Source organism: Macrotis lagotis, chromosome X (genome assembly GCF_037893015.1).
Source record: "Macrotis lagotis isolate mMagLag1 chromosome X, bilby.v1.9.chrom.fasta, whole genome shotgun sequence".
Taxonomy (NCBI): Eukaryota; Metazoa; Chordata; class Mammalia; order Peramelemorphia; family Peramelidae; genus Macrotis; species Macrotis lagotis.
In genome coordinates, this window is record NC_133666.1 from 585,983,089 (window position 1) to 586,001,987 (window position 18,899).

The window sequence follows — 18,899 nt, forward strand, 5'->3', positions numbered from 1 at the left end:
CCGCGCTCCGTGCCTCCCGCGTGTGCGGGCAAGGGATGGGCACGCGTGCCAGGTGCCCGGACACGCACACGCGCGCACACACAGACACACACAGACACACACACACACACACACACACACACAGACACAGGCTCATAGAGACACACACAGAGACACACACAGACAACGACACAGACTCACACACACAGACACAGACACACACACAGACACAGACACAGACACAGACTCACAGAGACACACAGACACACACAGACTCACACACACAAACACAGACACTCACACACACACACACAGACACACAAACAGACAACACACACAGAGACAGACTCACACACACAGAGAGACACACAGACACAGACTCACAGAGACACAGACAACACACAGACACACACAGACTCACAGAGACACACACAGACAACACAGACACACAGAGACAGACACAGACTCACACACACACACACAGAGACACACAGACACACAGACAACACACACACAGAGACAGACACACACACAGACAACACATAGACACACAGAGACAAAGACACACACACACACACACACACACACACACACACACACACACACACCCCCCTACCTTCCATGGACTGCCATTCCGGAGGGATGGAAGCTTGGATTTGGTTTCAAAATGTGCATCCACACTTAGGGCAGGTGCTTTCCGCCCCTGACGTTGGTGGGAGGAGGGGGTCGTTTTTGTTTTTGTTTTATCTCTAGGTTGCTCCTTTTCCTTTAGCTGAGCCCTCTGAAGTCCCCTCAGTACCAGCCTTTAATCTCACCCCTCACACCCCAAATCTCAGCCCTCCAGGAGGGCAGGACTACAGCAGCCTTGTTTACATTTATTTTCCAAGTTAGTTGATGGTTTCCATTTCAGCAGGGTTTTTGATGATCATTTTTTTCTCTCTCTTAAACATTCATTGACTCTTCAGTTAGAAACATATTTTAAACTTTAATCAAGGTTATCCGCTGGGAGGGCATCACTCCTACTAAATTGTGTCTTTGTGACCTTTCTCAGATTTCCAAAATCTGTAAAATGATGTGGGCGGTGAGCTGCTAAGGTCATGAAGCTCTGGAGCTGAAAGGGACCTTCATCACACACTTCGTTACCACTAGAAACAGGTTTGAATCACAGTCCCTGAAGCCAGGTGGTTTCAAAGGCAGGATAGACTCCTTTTCTAATTGGTAAACTGAGGTTGCCATAGAACTAAAGCTAGCTCTTGGTCCCAGGACAAATCACCCCCTTCACATATTTATCCAGGTTCTTTCTTTAGGGCTTTTCTCCTGTGCCCCTTATCTGGTGCCTTTCCTGGTCTCCCCCAGGAGCTAGGGATCTCCCCCCAATATTATTTATTTCATAAATATTTTGCATTTATAGATCTATGTTGCTAGGTTGAGAAAATAGACAACAGTCACAAAGGATAAGCAAACATGACTGGATTGGCAGTTTGCATCACTCAAAGAATTCCTAGTCTATGTGATCATAGATCATATATTTTAATATTAAAAAGTATCCATATTTCCAGTGCTAAGCACCATTCTTAGTCCATCATTAGGTGTTTAATAAATGTTTCTGAACTTAGCTTTCCTCCAATAGATTGTAAACTCCATGAGGGCAGGGACAATTTCATATATATATATATATAGTGCCTAGAATAGCAGCTGGCACATAGCAGACACTTAAATGTTTTTTGAATGAATGAACAAAGGCAGCTTTGAATAGGTAAAGAAATAACAAGTAACCTAAAGGTAGAAGGAAGAGAAGCAAATCTTCCTTAGTAATATACTTAGAATGATGGAATGACTAAGCTTCAGATTTTCTGGGTTTATTTATTTGTTTTTTTAATTTTAGCCTCAGGTAGTGATCTATCTCCTTCTGCAGCCCAGTGGTAGTCTTCCTGAGTGCACTGCCAAAGTCCGCAGACTGAAGTGATAACTCTGGTTCTCCTTTTCTAAGGATTGTTCATGAAAGTCACATTGAGACTAGCATCTCATCCAATTGCCAATTTTTTGGTATGTTGGCATGAATCAACACTGTCATAATCACTACTCAAAAAACTGGCTGTTACAGACCCAAGCAATATGAATATATGTTTAGCATAGCAGATTGTGCCAGCCCACATAAATCTGGTTTCAGATCATGCTTCAGAGTAACTTGTTTTTATTAAAATCAACTCATTTGTAAAAATTGTAAATATGTCTGAATTCAACAGCTGCGTGGCAACAAAAGTAAGGAATTTTAATCAGTAGATTGGCACACTGGAAGAGTCTAGAAATTTTAACATATAATTACTGGTTAAAACAATACCCCCACCTTGGTTGGTTGCTGTCCTTCATGCTGAGAAAGAGAAACCAAAATAACACTGTGATGTCCGGGTTAAGGCACAGTGTCACAGTTCGACTGTGGCTGATCAGACCAATTCAAGTTTGGAAGGTTCTACTACATGTCGGCTCAAATGGCCCATATTTATATAGACTAGCAGCTTTTTACAGATAAAAGAAATGAAGCCCAAAGAAGGAAAAATTACTTACCCAAGATCACAGAAACATTATAGAAGGGATATACGATCAGATGATTTTTGTAAACTTTATTATAGAAAAGTTTTTAGAGACTACAGAGCCAGCACTAAATACTGTGCTTGATGTTAGTGATGAGGTCATTCAATAGGTTTTAAAAGGCATTGTCTTTGCTATTCATAGCCTCTTCTTGGTGAAGATGATTATGAATAAGGAAGGAAATTTGCTTTAATGACACTAGAGACTGTTTGACATCTTAATGGACTAAAGGGAAATAATATGTATGCTGCTTACTGATACAGACACCCATAGTAACCAAATCCTTTATGAGAACCTGCTAAATTTACAAGGCTATTCTAAATTAGTTTTAAGCTACCCTGCTTGTCCTAGTGAGGAGTTAGTTTGAACTTATATTTGCACTGTCCTATATTGAAAGGATCCATTGGGAAAATTCGAGATGCCCTATGGGTTTTGGGGGTCACTTAAAATTTTTTTGTTTGAATCTCCATTCATAATATTTTATCTGTTATACAGATCATTAGTGAAATTTCAGACATTCTTTGTACTTTAGGAACCCAGAGGAATATATACCTTCAGGAATCAACCCAATTTGTGTGCTTAGGTCAAGAGTAAAGGGTTTCCCCATAGTGGTAGAAGGAGAGAGCAAATTATAATAGCCAAATTCCTCCTGAAATGCTCTCCTTTATCAAGGAGATATCTCCCATGCATATGTCAAAATTATGTAAGATTCTTTGAAAAGGGGGGAGGAAAAGGGAAGAAGAAGCATTTTTAAGTGACTATTATGTATTAGGCACTTTGCTAAGCCCTTTTAAAATATATTTGATCTGCACAAGAGGAGATGAAGAGGAGATGAAATTTTTATTATCCACCTATGAAGTAGGTAGGTGGTATTATCTACTTGTGAGGTAGGTTCTATTATTAATCCCATTTTATAGTTGAGGAAACTGGGGCAGAGGTAAAGTGATTTGCCCAGAATCATACAAATAGTAAGTACGTGAGACCAGATCCTGAGTCCAGAATCAGAGACAGAAGCCTTTTAATAAAAATTCATAAGCTTTCCAAAGAGTTTGGCCTAACTATCCATTTTGGAAAAACCAAGCAGATATGGAATGCCAATTTTCCATACCATGAAATGCAGTTGTATGGACAATCTATAGAGTTCCTCAATCAATATATCCATCTTGGACAGAAACTGAAAATAGTGAGCTGGGCCCATTATGAGGAGAGAGGATGGATTGCCTTTGAGAAATTACACAGTTCTTTTAATGTCTCCAAGTTTCTCTCTGCATCAAAGGCTTCTCTTTTTAATACCAGGATCATTCTAATTGTGAGAATGCATAGCTATAAATCATAGAATATCATAACTTTCACAATGATGAAGTTAAGGATCACCCAAAATTGAGGAAGAGGTACATAAGGAGAATGAGAAAACTACAGTACATTACTAATGACATAGGAGTGGTATAATGAATGTCATCACTAAAAGATAGGATCAGCAAAATGACCTAGCCTCAATGGTAAAGCAAAGATACCTATTTACTTCAGATCAACAGAAAGGCAGTAAACTCTTTAGCACATTAGGCAGACCCCAGTGGTTAATTTTATTGGAAAACTTGGATAATAGTTGCACCTGAAGGGCAGACATGGATGGGTCATATTATGCATTATTGATGGGTATATTCACATCAATATGAACACAGGTTCATATTAGTGATCATAGGATTATATTATTACATAGCTCTAGAGCTGAAAGGGACCACTGAGAAACAGTTCTTCAGTAGTAAATTCAACAAATACATGTTGAAAGTCTACCATGTGTAAGGCTTAGTATTCATCACTAAAGATGAGTGTAGAAGATTTGGTCCCTTCCTTCAAGGAGCTAATATTTCAATGGGAAGAAGGGTATGTATACATTAATATCACCAAAATCATTCAAGTTTCAGTTCAAATTCCACATTCTTCTTGAAAACTTCTAACTGAGCATTATGCTAAGTTCTGGAGTTATAAATGCAAGTAGAAAGACAATTCCTACCCTCAAGGAGATGGCATTCTACCTGGGAAAGATAAAAGAAAACCAAAAAACACAATATCTGGCAAATGGAGACTTGTATTTCATTCCTTTTCAGGAGAATTAGGAAGGCTTCATGAAGAAGGTGTCATTTAAAATGGACCTTAAAGAACACATAAAATTTTGATAGATTCAACTTTAGAAGTACAGTAACAGTCCCTGTGTTAGGTACTGAGGATGAAAAGACAAAATCAAAACAGTTCCTAAACACAAGGAACTCACATTAAAAAATTTTTTTCCAATTACATGAATGTTTTCAACATTCTTCCTTTTGCAAGCTTTTGAGTTCCACATTTTCCACCACCACCCTCTTTCCTGTCCCCTCCCCACAGCAGCAAATAGACTGATATAGGTCGAACATGTACAATCACTTTTTCCTTTTTCTTTTTTTTTTTTTCAAGGATTTTTGCAAGGCAAATGGGGTTAAATGGCTTGCCCAAGGCCACACAGCTAGGTAATTATTAAGTGTTTGAGGCAGAATTTGAACTCAGGTACTCCTGACTCCAGGGTTGGTGCTCTATCAACTGCGCCACCTAACTGCCCCCCCCAACAATCACTTTTAACATATTTCCACATTAGTCATGTTGTGAAAGAATTAGAACAAAGGGAAAAACATGAGAAAAAAAAGAAAAAAACATAAAAGAAGTTTTAAAAAGTGAACATATTTTGGTTGTATTCAAACTCTCTGGATATGGATGGCATTTTCCATAACAGGATTGTCCTTGAACACTGAAGTGCTGAGAGACTGCATCTATCATAGCTGACCATCTCACTAATATGTACAATGTTCTCCTGGTTCTTTTTACTTCACCCAGCATCAGTTCATGCAAGTCTTTTCAGGTTTTTCTAAGGTCATGATTTCTTACAGAACAATAGTACTCTTTAACATTCATATGCCATAGCTGTTCAGTCATTCCCCAAGTAATGGGCATCCCTTCAATTTTCAATTCTTTGCCACTATACAAAGAGCTGCTAATAAATATTTTTGTACATATGGATCTTTTTCCATTTTTTTTTTATTTCTTGGGGATATTGACTTGGTAGTAACTATTTTCCCTCTCTCTCCTCAAACTAAATTTGTTTTAATTATTACTTGTATTATTTTCATATCACAAATTACAAATTTGATCTGTGCCCCATATATATATATATATATATGTATATATACTTTCGTTATTTATCCCAGGTGTTTCCTAGCCACTTGTTCCAGGTATCAAAATTTCTAGTTGCAGCTATAGCAGGAGAGAAAACTTAAAAGGTAGCTTATAGACAGAGTTTTAATACATTTGTATATTTGGCTAAGTGGTTTTAAAATTAATTTTTAAAAGATGCCTATAGAAACACTCTCTGGATAAATCACTCTATTTGATTATAAACTTACTTTCCTCATTCTAAATTATGGGAACAAGTTGAATTATATTGACTTCTTAGATTCATATCAGCTCTCAATCTTTTTAAATTTTAATTTATTTTTAAATTATATTTATTTTTCAAATAAAAGTTTTCCAATATTCATTGTTTCAATATTCAAATTTATGAGTTCCACACTTTTCTACCATCCTTCCTTCTCTCCCCACTCCCCTTGTTGGTGAATAATCTGGTAAAAGTACATATACAATCATGTTTAACATATTTCCATATTAGTAATGATGTAGAAGAGGAATTAGAAATAAGGGGAAAAAACATAAATTTATAATAGAGTGAACATAGTATGCTTTGCTCTGCATTTAGACTCCATAGTTTTTCTCTGAATGTGGATGGCATTTTCCATGCAGGTTTCTCCAGATTGTTCTTGATCACTGAACTGCCAAAAAGAGCTTCATCCATTGTATCACCATTAATTTTGGTAGTTTTCTTCCTCCTACCCTTCTTCCCTCCTACCCTAGGTTAGCAAATAATCTGTGACACAATTGTTTTTTCTCTGAATGTGGATGGCATCTGTGTTACACGTATTTCCATATTGTGTTGCATGTATTTCCATAATGGTCTTGCTGTGAAAGAAGAATCAGAGCAAAGGGAGGAAAAACCACAAGAAAGAAAAAGCATGGGATGGCTAGGTGGCACAGTGGATAGAGCACCAGCCCTGGAGTTAGGAGTATCTGAGTTCAAATCCGGCCTCAGACACTTAATAATTACCTAGCTGTGTGGCCTTGGGCAAGCCACTTAACCCTATTGCCTTGCAAAAACCTTAAAAAAAAAAAAAAGCAAAAAACAAATTTAAAAAGGTGAAAATAGTATGCTTTGACCTGCCTTCAGATTCCATGTGAATGTGGATGGCCTTTTCTATCACAGATCTTTTAGAATTGTCTTTGCTGTATTGCAGAGAAAAGTTAAGTCTACCACAGTTAATAATCACACAGTGTGGCTATTAAGGTGTACAATATTCTCATGGTTTTGCTTATTTCACTCAGTATCAATTCATTAAGTCTTTCCAAGTTTTTCTAAAATCTGCCTGCTTATCATTTCTTATAAAGCAATAATATTCCATTATTTTCATATACCACAGCTTGTTCAGCTATTCCCCAAATGATGGGCATTCCTTCAATTTCTAATTCTTTGCCAATATTAAAAAAAAAGCTGCTATATTTTTTCTACATATGGGTCTTTTTCTCTTTTATGTGATCTTTTTTGGGAAATAGATATAGGAATAGTATTTTTGGATCAAAAGCCATGCACAGTTTTATTGTTTTTGGGGGTATAATTTCAAATTGCTCTCCAGAATGGTTGGAGTGGTTCACAACTCCACTGACAATGCATTAATGTCCCAGTTTTCCCACATACTCTCCAACATTGATCATTTTCCATTTTTTTTTGTCATTTTAAGCCAATCTGGAGGTGTGAGTTGGTATTTCACAGTTGTTTTAATTTGTATTTCACTAATTTGTAGTGACTTAGAGTTAGTTCTAAATAAGGCTCCCATCATCCTCCACTAAAGTTCTATTCTAATACTTCATCATGACTTGGAGTTGACCCTTGGGTTGACTTGGAGACCTTGTCAGCATAGGACATGGCCTAACAAGCTGAAAAGCTTCTATGTGCTTAGCCAGAAACTAAAGCCCAGGTCTGACCATGTTGTTCCACTGATCAAATGATATTTTTTTGCTCATCGTCAGCTATAGAACAAAATACAAATTCCTTAGCCTGGCTTTTAAAGCCCTTCATATAGTCCTTGTATATCAAGACAAGTTCCAAAAGGATACATATAAAGGATGACATCATTAACAAATTAGAGGATCAAGGACAAAATTACCTGTCAGATCTAAGGATAGGGGAAGTGGTCATAGTGTTAGAGAGGCTCAAGAGAAGATAAAATGAACAATTTTGATTATATAAAATTAAAAAATTTTTGCACAAGCATAAGCAGCAGCTATAATTAGAAGAGAAGCAGGAAGCTGAGAAAAAAATCCTTGCAGCAAGTTTCTCTAATAAAGATACTATTTCTAAGATATAGAGAGAATTAAGTTAAATTTATAAAGAATACTATTTCTCAATTGATAGATGGTTTAAGGATATGAATAGGCAATTTCAGACAAAGAGATTCAAGTTATCAAAAACCATATTTTCCAAATGCTCTAAGTCACTAATAATTAGAGAGACACATTTTAAAACAACTCTGAGATAATAATTATCAAATTGACTAAGCTGATAAAAAAGGAAAATGATAAATGCTACAGGGACTTTTGGTGGTTCTGTGAACTGGAAAACAATTTGAAATCATGCCCCCAAATCTATTAAACTGTACATACCCTTTGACCCAGTGATACTGTTACTAGGTCTATATCCTAAAGAGATCAAGGAGTAAAAGAACAAATATGTATAAACATATTTATAGCAGCATTTGTGTGTATGTGTGTGTGTGCAAAGAATTGGTGACAAAGGGGATGCTCATTGGACATGACTAAATAACTGAACAACAGAATATGCTAAGCACTGCTTTCAGCTTTAGGGATACAAATACAAAAAAAATCAAAGACACTCTCTTCCCTAAATAATCTTACAATATTTTTTTGGGAGGGGGCATATTTATTTTTTCCTCAATTACATTGAAAACCTATTTTAAAATTCTTTTTTTGGTTGTTTTTGTTTTTTGCTAGGAAAATGAGGTTAAGTGACTTGCCCAAGGCCACACAGCTAGGTAATTAAGTGTCTGAGGTCGGATTTGAACTCAGGTACTCCTGACTCCAGGGCTAGTGCTCTATCCATGATGCCACCTAGCTGCTCCCAAATTCTTTTTTTTAAATTTTGAGTTCTAAAAGTCCTCCCTTTCTTCCCTCTCCCATTCTCTAAGACTGTAAGTGATTTGATATAGGTTATATATGTGCAATCATGCAAAATATATTTCCATTTTAGTCATGTTGTGAAAGAAGAAAGAGACTCAATATCCCTCCCAAAAAAAACAAAGTAAAAAATAGTATGCTTTGATCTGCATTCAGACTCCATCAATTTTTTGATAGCATTTTTCATCTTGAGCCCTTTGGAATTGTCTTGGATCATTGTATTGATTACAGTAGCTAAGTCTTTCACAGGTAGTCATCCTTATAAAACTGCTGTTACTGTTCTCCAGTGATCTGGTTCTGCTCACTTCACTTTGTATAAATTTATATATATATATATATATATATATATATATATATATATATATATATATATATATTTTCCAGCATTTTCAGAAATCATTGGGTTCATCATTTCTTATAACACAATGGTTTTACATTATAAGCATATACCACAACTTATTCAGGCATTCTCCAATTGATAGGCATTCCCTCAATTTCCAATTCCTTACCATCATAAAAAGAGTTGCTATAGTTTTGTACAAATGAGTCCTTCTCCAGACTTTTTTTAAAATTTCTTTGGGATAAAGACCCAGTAGTGGTATTGCTGGATCACAGAGTTTACAGAGTTTTATAGCCCTTTGGACATGATTCTAAATTGTTCTGTAGAATTGTTGGATCACCAATGGTGCATTAGTGTCCCAATTTTCCCACATTCCCTCCAATATTTATCATTTTCCTTTTTTGTCATATTAGTCAATCTATGAGGTACTACCATAAAGTTGTTTTAATTTTCATTTCTCTAGTCATTAGTATTTAAGAGGATTTTTCATATATCTATAGATAGCTTTGATTTCTTCTTTTGAAAAAAAAAAAGCAGCCTGTTCATCTTATTTGACCCTTTACCAGTAGGAAATTCTACTAGTCCTCTATATGTTTGAGAGATAAGGCTTTATTTTCAGAGACACTTGCTTTAAATTTTTTCCCCAGTTTTCTATTTTCTTTCTGATCTTGGTTGCATTGGTTTTGCTTGTGCAAAAACTTTTAAAATATAATCAGAATTATCTATTTTATATCCCATAATGCTATCTCTTGTTTGATCATAAATTCTTATGTTATTCATAGGTATGAGAGGTAAACTATTCCACACTCTGCTAATTTTTTTTTTTTAGGTTTTTGAAAGGCAATGGGGTTAAGTGGCTTGCCCAAGGCCACACAGCTAGGTAATTATTAAGTGTCTGAGACTGGATTTGAACCCAGGTACTCATGACTCCAGGGCCGGTGCTTTATCCACTGCACCACCTAGCCACCCCTCTGCTAATCTTCTTATGGTATCACCCTTTATGTCTAAATTATTTACTTATTTTAACCTTATCTTGGTTTTTGGTGTAAAATGTTAGTGTATGTCTAGTTTTTTGCCATACAATCTTCCATTATTCCCCCTGTAGTTTTTGTCAAATAGTGAGTTCTTGAAGGGATTTGCAATCTAAGGAGAAAAGACATCAGAAAAAGAAAACTGAAAGGGGGAGTGGAGGTAGCTGGCATAATGGAGAAGTTAAAGAAGTACAGAATGAGGGTAGCAGGCTGAGAAATGAGATAGCTGAGAAATCATGGAGGAATGCATAACTACTCTCCAATGTACCAATGAGTAAGAGTGACAAGACTGATGGACCTTGCAAGATGATGAGATTTCCCAATGTTGAGTTTGCTAGAGGATTGGTGTAGAAGCCAAGAAATCCAAAATGAGCATCCTATTATCAGAGGACTGATAGCGATCTATCCACATCCTGACAGAGAAATGATGGATTCAAGATGTAGAATGAGACATACGTTTTTGGCTAACTTGGGAATTTGTTTTGCTTGTTCATGCATATTTGCTACAAGAGGTTTTTTTTTTCCTTTTCTCTTTTAAACAGGGGTAGGTGAGGAAAAAAAATCAGTGCTTATGAATTAAAAAATCAATATTTTAAATAGTTGAAAGAAACCACATTTCTGTGAGCCCCATCTACCTTTTCTCCCTTTATTTTCTTTCTGCAAGGTTACTCTATTTAAAAATGTCCAGGAGGCTTTATATTGGGCAGCCATTTTCATTTAAGCAGTATCTGAGTGATTAGTCTTCATGCAACATCTGTGGGGGTAAAATGAAGAAGGAACTTGAGAATTAGCAAGTAGGATCTAATTTACATCCCCCCCCAATGGGGTGGGAAAATAGGCTTAAGAGAAATAACATTAAAAGGAAGATACCAAGCAGGCAAAACAGGGTTCTCCATCTAAAATATGAAACTAAAATTACAGAGTAATTATAGAATATTTACATAGGGTGGTACTTATTTTCCTTCCTAAATAGCTGGATTGAAAGAGAGAGACTTGTCATTTTTAAACTCCATGATTTTCCTAAATATTCACCACAGTAAACAGCCATAATTAAGATTCATCACCCGTAATCAGATTCCAAATTATTTTGTGAATACATTATCTATGCCAATGAACCTTCCCCCACCCTGCAGTCAGTCTTTAAACCAGTAGAAGTTTCACAATAGGCCTTTAAACAAATACTTGCTCTCTCACAAGGCCCACATGTCCAGGATATCAATTTGGACTTTCTTTGATCCATTAACTGTTTTAATCACGTACATTCAGAACGCTTAAACAAATGTGTGTCTGAAGGTAGAAGTACTCCAAGCACCCTCTTGATGCATGCTAAGTGCTTTTCTCTGAATCGGAGCCAGAGAGCAGTCATTGGCACAGCAACTGTTTTCATGGAGGGATTTCATCTCCCAACCTTTGCTCACTCAAAATGCAAAACCTAAAGAATTCAGCTTTCTCATTTTTCCCTCTTGAAAGTAGAACCAGGAATGAAGAAACAAAAGAGCTTTCACCATGTCAAGAAACCATAAAATGAGTTTGGTGAAAGGGACTAAGATGTCCCATGATGGTATTAAAGAAGAGTGTTGGGTCGGTGTGGGATTACAGCAGAGAAACCTAAAGACAGCCCCCTGCCTTTCCACTTTAGAGGCTTCATTGAGAGAAACCTGTCAAGGTGGAGAGAGGGCTGGCTTTAAGGTAGGAAACCATAGGCAAGTTGTAAGCCCTCGGTGCCCTTAGACAACTCTCTAACACTATTGGTTTTGGAAGGAGACCTATTTCCCAGTCCTATACAAATGAAACAAAACACATTTAGTTTAATAAATGCTTGTTGATTGATGGTTTTGTCCAAATGTAATGAGGGTAACTCATTCGCTTCAAATTTTGCCTTTTTTTTTTTTTTGCAGATTCTCAAAACATGCACTCACCATCTGTCAGGCTAAAGTGAAAACTGTCTACTACACATGGATTAAAATTGGTAAATTGGTAGACTGTATCTGGTTTGTCCCTCCTGTTTTCTAACTAAATGGTTTCAACTCTCTTCATTTGGGGCATTTAACACTGAAAAATACAATTTGTTTCGCTTGTCAAAGTGATAAACTATGCTTGTACTTAATTGTCTCAGGTCTAGTTTTGTGGGCTTTTTGGTTGTTTATGGAAAGCAATTCAACAAGTATATATTAATCTACTTTGTGCCCAGAACTGTGATAAGATACCAACACAAATAATCATAATGTATACTTGATTTGTTTTTATATCTCCATTTCTGTTTTATACCCTTTATGGGTGGGAATTGGAGTCATGATTTAATTGTGTGTAGATTAGCACTGGGGAAAGTCCTTCTAATCAAGTTAGATCAGCAACTGTTGAATTGTAGTCTTTGAGAGTAGGCATATACTCAAGCAATAATGGTCAGAAGGGGAATTTGAACCCTATCTTTCCTATCCAAGGCTTTCTCTCTATGTACTCTACCAACCTGAATTTGATTTAAAATGCACCTAGAGAGTTAGTAAATTGCCTTAATTTTGTATTGAATGTTAGTTCCTTGAGGGTAAGGTCTTTTTTTGTTAACTCTTGCTTTGCATTGACATTGTAAGCACTTAATAATATAAATGCTTGTTGATTCATTGATATACTGAGTAGATTTCTTGATATGATCCAATTAATCCCTTTTGGGTGACCTTAGGCATAAACCAAAGATAAACTTTGTTTAAGAAACTGTCTCCAGAGTTCTACCATATTTGTAGAGCACTGAGTATGAAAACAGCTGAATTCCCTTTTTTCAAGGGCATGTTCCTCAAGACCTGATCCTGCTCAGAATGAATGAGCCCAGAGCTGAGGACCCTTAGTGAGAGAGTTCTTGCTGTCTGAGCCAGGAAATTTTTTGCACCAGATTTTTCTAAACTGTTCAAAAAATCTTCCACACAAAGGGTTTGGAGCTCATTTGTTAAAAATATGAAAATGCAACACCTTCTGAGAAGATGGAAATTCACTGACTGGATTTAGATAAAAACCTTTGAATAATTGATGGATGGGACAAAAAATGAGAGTCATCATTTAGTAAGGATAGCCAGTGCTTCCTTTTAGAATTAGATATCTTTTTAAGGAGTGTTATTTTAATTATTTTTAACCATTAAAACCAAACAAGTATCAAATAAAACTGAATTTCAAATCAGACCTTCAAATTACTATATCATAAAATGTTAAATCAAGACTTTCAAAAATTAATGAACACATTCAATCACATTGCCCTCATTAAAAATAGAATTAATAATAATTTTAGTGAGAGAAAAAGGGGTTTTGTAACATTAATAAGAGAGCTTCTTATCAGAATTCCTGACAGAAATGAAATCACTCATCTAGTATTTATCCCTAATAAATAAAATAACTACTTTAAGTGTTCATTTCATTCTTTTACATGTCTTTTGAATATTTTACATAAAAGATTAGTACAGTATATATGGTATAATTTACATGTGAGGGAAAAAGTATGATCTTCCCCCTGCCCCTCCCCCACCTCCCCAGCTTAATGGAGCTAGTCACACATTATCAAGTTTAAGGAATCAATAATATAGGCTTATACTCAAGTTCCTCTATGAAGTGCAAAATCTTCTCTAATTGAGTCAAGAAGGGTACCGTATGATTGGCCAAGAAAACAAATTAATCATGCCTCTCAAGACTTGAAATTGCTAAAATGTGAAGAGCTCAAGGAAATCAAGGCTCAGCAGACCAGTGAGAACTCTCCCCACAACCTTTCCAGCTTCCTCCTCCCTCCCCCACCATTTGTCCCCCCCCCAACTTCTCTCCCACATTCCCCTCCAAGAATAGGACCTTTCTGCCTCCTCCTTGCCCCCCTCAGTAAGGACACCTAGATAGTGGCAGCAGTGGAGAGGAAGATTACAAATCATGTCAGCCCCACCTGAAGAAGAGACCCCTGCAAAGGAGGTGAGAAGAGGGGATTTCTCTTCTCTTCTGACCCTCCCCACACACACATCATCTATGTAGCTTTTAAGGGGGTCTATTAGATCAGTAGGAGACCTTGGATCCAGTGAAGGGCACAGACACATGGTCCCGACAGGAGGGAGGAAGCAACTTTAAGGATTGTGACCTCTGACAATAGATAAAGACATACCCTGGGGATTAGGCAGAGCACTAAGTGCAATGGAAGGGAGTAGAACACTGGCCTTGGAGTCAGGAGGATCAAGTTCAAATCCAACCTCAGACCCTTGACTCTTACTAGCTGTGTGACCTATGCCTGATTGCCTCCTCTCCAGGGCCATCTCCAGTCTTCCTGATTCATATTTGCCCACTGGACCCAGAGGAGAATGTGAGGCTGTCGACTTAGCACAGCATCGCCCTCCCTCAAATCCAATTCACTTGCTAGTCATGGCACCTTCTCTCTGATGTCATGGTCTTCTTTGAAAAATGAAGGACAAGGGGCGGCTAGGTGGCGTAGTGGATAAAACACCGGCCTTGGAGTACCTGGGTTCAAATCTGACCTTAGACACTTAATAATTACCTAGCTGTGTGGCCTTGGGCAAGCCACTTAACCCCATTTGCCTTACAAAAACCTAAAAAAAAAATGAAGGACAAACATCATCCTCAAGTACTCTGGATAGAAATACTACATGCAATGGAAGTTGTATAAAGATTCCACCAAAGGGGCAGCTAGGTGGCCCAGTGGATAAAGCATTGGCTCTGGAGTCAAATCCGACCTCAGACACTTAATAATTACTTAGCTGTGTGACCTTGGACAAATCACTTAACCCCACTGCCTTATTTAAAAAAAAGATTCCACCAGGGAGCAAGCCCTTCCAAAGTCTGCATTAGGATTTTCCTGGAGTCTTTCTATGTCTTATTTTATGCTTGAGCCAACTCTTCCCATGGATGATACATATTTGTGGGAATGTGTACTGGATTTATGGGAAGAATGTCTTGATGTGCCATTTTAGTAAATAATTTTGCTAAGAACTAATCGATTTTACTGGTTTGACTATTAAATGAGGGGTTTATAGGTGGAAGCTCATGAGCTTTAAGAATAGCTGCATATCCCTACAGAGTCACTCAATAGAAGAGCTGTCCATTTGTAAGTGAATATGTATATATGTATGCATATATTTGTAGCTAGATAGTACATACTCACAATTTTTTACTAATATGAGTGCAAAAGTTGCAAAGTACTCCCGTGGACTTGAGAAGTGTTGTTCAATTATACCCGACTCTTCATGACCCCATTTGGGATTTTTGGGGTTCAGGATATGGGAATAGCTTGTCATTACCTTTTGTAGATCATTTTACAGATGAGGAAATTGCCCAGGCTAACCCAGTTAGTAAGTGTCTGAGGTCAGATTTGAACTCAGGAAGGTGTCTTTGTGACTTCAAGTTCAGTGATCTATCTGTTGCACTCACTAGTGTAGTCCAAGATATAACAATCAACCCACAAAGCCTGAAAAGAAGGGAGATCAGCTCACACTCAAACTCCAGACCCACTTTACCCAGAGTTTTTCTTTTTACAGTCTCTGATAGGCCATTCTTCATAGGTTGGTGACTTAAGGAAAGCTAATTGTCCTTCATTCCAACCTTATGAGGCCACATTGGCAGTAATATTTGCAGTTCTGGACATTCAATTTTAGGAAGGAAATAGAAAAGATGGAACATGTCAGAACAGGGCAACCAGGATGATGAGAATAGAAACCCTATATGAATCAGTTGAAGGAAATGGGAATGTTTGACCTAAAGGGAGCACACAAGAGCCTCCTTATGTGCCAGGTGTTTTACAAATATTCTCATTATTATAACACTGTGAGGCAGATACTATTATAACTCCTGTTTTACAGTTGAGGAAACTGAGGGAAAAGAGGTTTAAGTGATGTGCCCAGGGTCACACAGCTAGCAATTGTCTGAAATTTATTTGCATTGAGGTCTTCCTGACTCACCTAGCGCCTAATCACACAATGAATAACTCCTATTAAATGAAGGTTTGCAGATGATCTAAGAACTGTATGTCTTTTTTGGAGTGAATATATTTTTTCATTCATTATTTTATTTTTTTTATTATTTAAATATTTTATTTTCCAATTACATACAAATTTTGAGTTTTCCAATTTTTTTTCCCTGAGGAACATTTTGCAATTTTATTTCATGGCCAAAGCAAATCATTACTTCATCACTAACCTTCTAGTGAGGAGCTTCTCCATAACTCAGAATATTGGGTTTGGACAGCAAATGAAGTCTGCCATTAGGTTAGTAGTGGAAACCTTTGCATTCTAGGAAAACCATTTTGTGTTTGCATTAAGCTAGCATCTATGCATGATCTTTGAAAACCCAGAGTCACTTCCATGGTAAGATGTAGGAATCTCATGTACTTAGGGAAGACATTCACAGCCTGGAGAGTAGCTAGAGAAAAGATAATGTCTCTCTGTTTTTATTTTAACTTGGAAGAAGGAAGACTCAGGTCAGAGAAAGGGCAAATGATAGTATTTTAATGGCTGTCATATGGAGAAGAGGGATTAGAATTCGTCCTGCTTTGCCTTGGGAGGAGAACTAGGCTAGAAATCAACATTCCTGACAATTGGAGCTACTGAAAATGGAATGGCTTACATGTTGAACTAATGGGTTCCTAGGTTTGGTCTCTAAGGAATTACAATTCTGATGTATATTGCCTCAATTACATCTCATGTGCCAATGTGACAGAGGTGTGCTGCAGCTGGTAATGGTGAGAACCGATTGATTTACTTTTCATTATTGTCTAAACTTAAGAAAGCATGGGGAAATGTAATAATGCAAATTAAAGGTGTGTCATGTGAATATTTTTTCCAGTCATTTGTCTTAAGTTATCAGTATACCCCAGCAAATGACAATGAATTCTAGAAACATTCCTCTCAACTCAGTTCCTGCCTCATACCCAAGTCTATAAGGACTGCTATTCTAGCAGTGTAATCAATGAGTTCTGATTTCTATCCCTGTGCCTGCACACCCTCTAGTGGAGGTGCTAACAAGCAATATAATGGGGGGAGAGAGAGAGAGAGAGAGAGAGAGAGAGAGAGAGAGAGAGAGAGAGAGAGAGAGAGAGGTGTGTGTGTGTGTGTGTGTGTGTGTGTGAGAGAGAGAGAGAGAGAGAGAGCTGAAAGTTGAGTCAAAAGAATGGCAGAACAGAAAGGGACACCAGAGAGCTTTGTTAGATGTTTAAGCAGTTTTAGGAAGGCATAATGGTAACTCCACCCTGAATAATAAATTATTATCTATAGAAATATTGTGATGAAAAATACCTAGAACTTTAAAAGGCAATGTATAAAACACAAAGTATTTATTAAAGCTAGAATTCCAAAGAATTCCCTTTCATCTAAATTCATAAAATCACAGAGCTCTTGAGCACCTAGTATTATTCACTCATTTGATAGATGAGGAAAGTGATATTTGGAGAAAGAAGTCTTGCCTAAGATGACTTAGTTATTAAATAAAAGAGTAAAGATTTAAAATCAGTGACACTTAAGTGGCATAGTGGCTTGCATGTGGAACTTTTGGGTCAGGTATATCTTTATTTTATTTATATAAGGCAATGGGGTTAAGTGACTTGCCCAAGGTCACACAAACAGGGAAATAGGTAATTAAGTCTGAGGTCAAATTTGAACTCAGGTCCTCCTGACTCCAGAGCTGATGCTCTATCCACTGTGCCATCTAGTTGTCCCCAGGTACCTTTTCTCTGAACTCTTAAGAATTTTTTTCTCAAAAAAATATGACTATGCTTTGATTTCCTCATCTTTATCACAGACTCTAGAAGGAAGTGGTCACTTCCCCCCAGGGTTCTCATTTCTTTTTTTCTTTTCACTTAAAGATCAAGTTTTACAATTTTCCCCCTAATCTTACTTCTCTCTCCCACCCCCCACAGAAAGCAATTTTCCAGTCTTTACATTGATCCAAACTGAATTGTGATGAAAAATCATATCCTTGAGGAAAAAACATAAAGTATAAAGAGATAGCAAGATCAGACAGTAAGATTATTTTTTTCTAAATTAAAGGTAATAGTCCTTGGTCTTTGTTCAAACTCCACAGTTTTCTCTGGATATAGATGGTATTCTCCATTGCAGAGAGCCCCAAATTGTGCCTGATTGCTGCACTGATAGAATGAGGAAGTCCATCAAGGTTGACCATCACCCTCATGTTGGTTAGGGTGTACAATCTTCTGGTTCTGCTAAACTCAGACAGCATCAGTTCATGCAAATCCCTCCAGGCTTCCCTGAAATCCCATCCCTCCTGGTTTCTAATAGAACAATAGTGTTCCATGACATACATATACCAGTTTGCTAAGCCATTCCCCAATTGAAGGACATTTACTTGATTTCCAATACTTTGCTACCACAAGCAGGGCTGCTATGAATATTTTTTGTACAAGTGATGTTTTTACCCTTTTTCATCATCTCTTCAGTAGTGGTATTGCTGGATCAAAGGGTATGCACATTTTTGTTGCCCTTTGTTCTCATAATTTCTACTCCAGTAATCAGAACTATCCAAAGTAGAATTGCCCCTTGCTAGTTCCTCTCATTTTTTAAAAAAAGACAATATGATCACTGAGGTAAGTCAAGAAGCTACTCGGCTTTTGGCAGCCAGGGAGCTCAACCCCAGCAGATATCTTGACAGCTAAA